This window comes from Corvus brachyrhynchos, unplaced genomic scaffold (genome assembly GCF_000691975.1).
Source record: "Corvus brachyrhynchos isolate BGI_N302 unplaced genomic scaffold, ASM69197v1 scaffold783, whole genome shotgun sequence".
Lineage (NCBI taxonomy): Eukaryota > Metazoa > Chordata > Aves > Passeriformes > Corvidae > Corvus > Corvus brachyrhynchos.
The window spans coordinates 534,754-540,979 of record NW_008236979.1 but is presented as its reverse complement, the minus strand read 5'-3'; the positions used below and the strand labels follow the sequence as shown (position 1 = coordinate 540,979).

The window sequence follows — 6,226 nt, the reverse complement described above, 5'->3', positions numbered from 1 at the left end:
GGGAAAGTACTTTTCTACAGAGCAAGCAAAACATTCCCAGAATTTGTCATCATAACAGGTTTTGGAGAGAGGTAGGGCAAACTTTCAGGAAAATTGTAACCCTAACATGAAATGAAAAAAATGAAAGCTTTCTCATTTAAAATATAAAATCTCCCATACACACAAAGATAAGGATTACATGCAAAGCTGTTTTTTGGAAAGAGGCCTCTTCAATTTATTCCAAATAAAAGCATGGCTTTTTTTATATATAGAGACAATTTATTTTAAGCCAGAGGCAAAGCTATCAGTTTGGACACTAAGACAGAAAAGAAAAAGACCTATTTGCTCAGCACACTCTCCATAATACTGAGAAGTGGACAGAGTACTGCCTGTAGAAGCTGCAGAGTCAGAGTTAGTAACACAAGGAAGCAGAAGTGTCCTAAAGAGATCAACAATTAGAAAAGATTGCTGGCAGACAGCAAGACTGCTGGGAACACATCTGAAACCTGTTTCCAGAGCCTTAATGCAAGAGAGACTTTACATAAAAGTGCTGAATTCATTTACCTGTAAGATTCCAGTGACAGTCACATCTAAAGAAGGTAAACCTACTTAATATTAAAATTTGAGATAATTTATGCAAGTTATGGATATGTTAAAAAATAAAGAAATATCACCATCAGACCACATATTTCAAAAAATAAATAAAAAATAAAACATTATTTTAAAAAACCCCAAATCCCAAAAAATCATCTTCCCTCTTGTAAGAGACTTAAAGATCACAATTGCCTCAAACACTGTTAAGATGACAGAAGGACTTTGCCCTGAAGATAAGCACAGAATGGTGCTGGCTCTGGGCCTGGCAAAGTCTGGCCAGCATGTCCTGGGAGATGCATCCAGACAAAAATTCCCACTGTGGTAAACTGGGGGAAACAAAGATCTGTCTCTCTCTTTCACTCTTGTTTCTCTCCCTGTCCTTCCCCTGCTTCTTCCCTCACATTTACTGTTAAATAAAATCCGTGCTATTGGTTGGGCATATGGTCTTGTTTGAACCTTAACTTGGGTAGAGGCATCTCTCCATATTCATATTATAACACCTCGCTCCTCAGCTCAAAAAAACAGAAACAAATACCAGGAAATCCTGGAGGAACAAACTCTCTCCCAGGCTGATGTCACTCCCACTGTCAGAACAGTTCAACTTCACTAGTGCTGCCATTCTGGCACTTCCAGTGCAGAAAATTATTCCCAGCAGAAAACTATTGACAGAAGCACCTGGTGCAGTCAGCATCCTGTTAGCAAACCACGCTGGAACACCTCAGTGCAAGGTCACATGAGGATGGACTCGGCACACAGGAGGGGACAGGGCAGCACAGCTACGGCAGCAATGCCGCTAAATCAACTTGGGCTTCCACTGAACCACAGCCTGAGCCCATAAAGAGACCCAGTGAGAGACTCTGGCCGTGCTAAATAAACCAATTACACCTCTTTATAAACTGGAAACAGAAACTAAAAGCACATTATTACTGGAGTAATGCAGATGGCTCCAACAGCAATAATTTTGACATCAGGTGGTGGGCTCGGAATGGATTTAGCAGCTTGAAGAAAATACAGCAAGTTTAATTCACTGTCTTATGGGAGCAACACATCCCAAAATTCTTACTTCTTTCTCAACTGCTACTTTCTTTCACCATCATTGTTAACATTATATTATCATAACACTATGGAATTATTAATACACTTCATCTTTCACAATTGTTCTTTTCTTGTTTTCTCTACTTAAATAGAGTGGTGAAAGTATGAAAATGCCAGAGAGATGTTCCTGAAACAGTTTTAACAAAAGAGATCACAGCACTAGGACATGAACTACCTACTTATGATCATAAGTTTCTGATGAAGTTGGGAGTAGTGTTAAATATAGAAGTTGTGCATTACCCATATCCATCCATAACACTGGCATTTGACACCTCCAGGGTGTTTGACTTACGAAAGAAACTCAGACCAAGCGCAATACTATTTATTGGAAATAAGGGATCAACGGTCCAATCATTAATTTTAATTCAAGAAAATGCTTCCATTTTAAAAGCTGTAAGAAGCAAGCATTTTAACACTACAATTGACCAGCAAAATCTTACTGTTATACTTTCAAATCAAGTTCTTGCTGCTAAGTCACTGCACATTAACAGACACGGCACATGTGAGCTCGTGTGCCTTCGACAGTAAAAGGAAACAATTTAAGAAACTCACACTAAATTTTCATCTGATCTTGGGAAGTGTTGACATTAATTTTATTTTTACAAACATATACATTATGAACATAAATATATAGTCTTTCCTGTACTCAGAAATTTATTTAAGAAATAGTGGGATTTAACACCAAAGAAAAACCATAACACCATAATAAAGGCTCGTTTTCAGATGAGGAACCCCTGAGGGCTGAAGATATAATAATTCCTTTCTTACTGATGGTATTTTTCAAACTGGCAGGTCTTTTCAATAGAGTACAATAAAAAAGAGGGAGGGTAGCTTATTAAAATTGCCTCCCCTCTTATCTCCTCCTAGTCTTCTCAATGACTACTGAACACAGAACTGTGCAAGAATAATACTTTTGCTCAGCTTCTAATTCCTGATGTGAGGTTCTCTGTACAGTTGATTAATACAAAATACAGATAGTTAGGCAAATGATTCCTGGTATTTTTCAGTAAAGAATCAAATAGAATTCATCCCTGCCCACCATCTTCAAACTTCTTCTGAACACCTCTAAGTATCTGAATTTCCAGACTTCACTGTACTGTTCCAAGAAAAAAATGACAAAAGGCAAATGCAATATGATTTACAACATGATTTATCATTACAGCATTCTGTGTGTTGTGTTTATTACATTAAGTCTAATAATGATGGTAAGCTCTGTGCAGTAAATAAAATACTTTCCTCCATAAAATGTTATCCCCTCAAGGCATTATGCAGATAGCAAGTGGAATATATAGTATTAATTGTATTTGTTGTATCTGTAACCAGGTACAGCACGTAGCACATGGAAGCAAATTCTACTTTTAATAGAACCAATTACTAAGCAGATGAAAAAATAATACTATTCATTCCAAACTGATTAGCAGGATTTTTAGTCACTGAAAAGTACAAGAAATAAAGGGTTTTTTCTTTCTATTACTAAGGCTTCAGCTTTAAGAACAAGCTGTACCACATTATAACATTAAAAGAAAAAGGTTCATCCTCCTCCCTGGTATAGCTTAAACGGTTACCAGATGATAGACAAGAGGCTCTTACAGTGAATTGACAGTGACACACATTTCTGTGGTGAAACACCACAGAAATGCACTGGATTTGAACCAATCCAGCTGATGCTGGCAGAGAAAATCCCCACTTGAACTTTGCACAGAGTACTGCTCTCCAAAGCCCACACTCCAGCAGGTCAGGCCTCAACACATCTCATCTACAACCTACTGGCAACACTGCATTACTGATATCAGAGATGACCAGGACATGTCATGGGAAAGTTCTCAATGCTGCAACAGTATTCATACACTATGGAAAGGTTTCCTGGTATGATTTTACAGAAAAAAACAAACCAAAACAAACCAACCAAATATTTTCTAATCAACATTGTCGTATCAGTAAAATACTTGAACACAGATTTGATTTAAAAAATTAACTAAGATTAGGTTTACCAAAATGTGACTGAACAGAGGAAAAAAAAATAATAGAAAAAAATAGTATTGTTAAAAATAGGAAGCAAAAGTTATTAGGACAGCCTCCAAAAAAGGGGCAACCAATGTTCCATACTTCAGCTCCAGGATCACATTTGTATTTTGGCACTGGCAGCCTGATTTGGTGACAACCTCTTACTGCATTCGGAGCTTTATTTCAAGAGAAGGTATATGAAACCATCTACTTTATGCTTACATTTAACAAATAATTTCTAAATTTCAAACTATTTAAATAGATTTGACATGCCATTGTATTTATTCTGCTCAACCACACTGCAACACTGCAGTGCAGCCTTATGTACTACACAGAATCCAAAGCCAGCTTATGCTTCTATTTTCTCTTTACACATTTCTAATAATTACTGAGTTCATTTTTCTTTGGTTCACAGCATATGGACATCATTATACTTCTGTCTGGTTCTCATTTATGACTCTGGACTACTAAACACTGAACATAAACAACTAAAACAACATGAAAGTTATGTACTAGCAGAAAACTTATTTTCTGAGTCTTTCCACACTGCATAAATATTTTTCTTTAATCAGATAATAAAAATCTCCTTACTCTCAGGAAAACACAATGGCAAGTATGTTCAAAACAGCATGAATCAAATTTAAACTATAGAACCAACATCTACAACACAGTCTATACACATAACAGTGACTCCCCAAGTAATATAAAGAAATCAACAACCTTAAGCTTTGCTATTAAATGAAGCAATTAGTGCATTATATTGTTATGGCTTTGCTCTTCTAATAGCACAGCAATATGGAGATAATTGCTGTTGCAGACTACACCAAAACTACATTTATAACTTAAGTGCTCAGAAACGCATAAAACTTAAATCTTTCACAGGCACTGCTTTATGTTTTCTTTGTGATGGCACATCAATAATCCATTTTTAACTCCAGAAAGAGGGAGAACTGCAAAAAAAGATGTGTTCATATTGGAAAAAAATTTACAGATATTTAAACTTTTTCATTTTGTTGACAGCAAAGACTAGAGGTGAAACAACTTATTTTACAAGCACACAACTCATGAATGAACAATTCGTTTTATTACAAAATACAAGAAATACATTTGATTGCAAGTGGAACTAAAGTCAATCTCATTAGATAATTTTGAATTTTTTTTCCAAAAAGGAGAATGTTTTTAAGCTTTGTAGGAATACCCTAGAAGAAACATAATATTTCACTAGCAATATTGTCTTTCATAAGGAATTGAATTTTCATACTATTTAGTCCATAATAATAAACTGAAATCCAGACAGTAACAGAAGAAATATTGTGGAGTATATTATTAGTGTAAACATATGGGTTATTGCACATCCCCCACAGATCCAAACAGTGCAGAACTCCAACCACCACTAGGAGAGAGCACAGAAACAGCTGCCACATTCCCAGGATTTCAGGTTTTGGCTTTTATAGACATGCCCTGTCAGTAATTCTCTTACATATCTAGGGTATCCAGACAGCTTGGTAACTGGCAAAGGGGGAACAAAAGGACAGCGACTGAATACTTCCTAAACTGAAATTTAAGGAACTTAGGTATGCAGAGGTATATTTACTAAGTGCACCATTTGGCCAGAAACTAAAATAAGTATCCTTACTCTTTAAAAAAGCTTTTATTTAGTTATATTTTAATACTGGTCTCAGTAGTTAGAACCTGTTTTAAACTCTGATTCTGTGTGTCTAATTAATCTATTTTTATCTGCAAATTTTGCACGTGAATACTCATAATCTAAATTACTTTTCGAAGATCTGATTGGAATATTAATGTAAGTTTTAAGCACATGGGGGCCCTCATAAAGAAAAGCTATAACCAACATCAGTTAGAAAATTGCAGGTCAACCACAGCATTGAAGACTGTCCCCATTGCCAAGGTTCCTCTTTCAGATTAATGAAGCAGTAACAGCACAGGTTAGAAAATACCCGACCTCTACAAGAATGACCCTTTGTGGATCTTTAAGGAGCTGCCAGAGCAACCCAGGGGCAACCTGGTGGTAAAATATCAGAGGACAAAAGTATACCAAGGCCAGATTTCTAAAGCTCTTTCTTTTAATGCAGCAGTCTTCTCATCATGTATTTACTGCTACATAAGTAAATACATCAAGTAATATTAAATTATGAAAATTGTGGCACCATAGCAATTTTTATAACATCTCCCCATCTCTGTGTCTTCAGCTTTAACAAATATGCAGTAAGTATTTAAAATTACTGAATTGAGCTCTTGGCTCATGACACATTTAAATATCTAAAACTTGTTATAGACTAAGCTCAGGACTTAGAGAGCAATGACTGATCAGAAAAGCCGGGGGGGGAAAAGGTAACTCTGTCCTAAGCTTGGTAAAATTAATTCCTCTCTGGAGATATGTATCTCCATCCCTGGACTAGAGGAGGAGTGTGGATTACCAAACTGCATTAGAAACCAACCTTGTAGAAAGCTAAGCTTAACCAAGATGAAGCCACATGAACAGTTATTCTACATTAATATGAGAAACAGCATTTTCATGGCTAATAAAAAGCTG

At 36.1% G+C, this 6,226-nt stretch overlaps 1 protein-coding gene across 1 annotated transcript in view; it reads right to left on the bottom strand.

Moving 5' to 3' along the window:
* The window catches only part of ATRNL1 (attractin like 1), a gene marked incomplete at its 5' end in the record, with an annotated part of 455,979 nt that overhangs the window by 369,838 nt on the left and 79,915 nt on the right, over window positions 1-6,226 (bottom strand). The gene's annotated exons all lie outside the window — the stretch shown is intronic.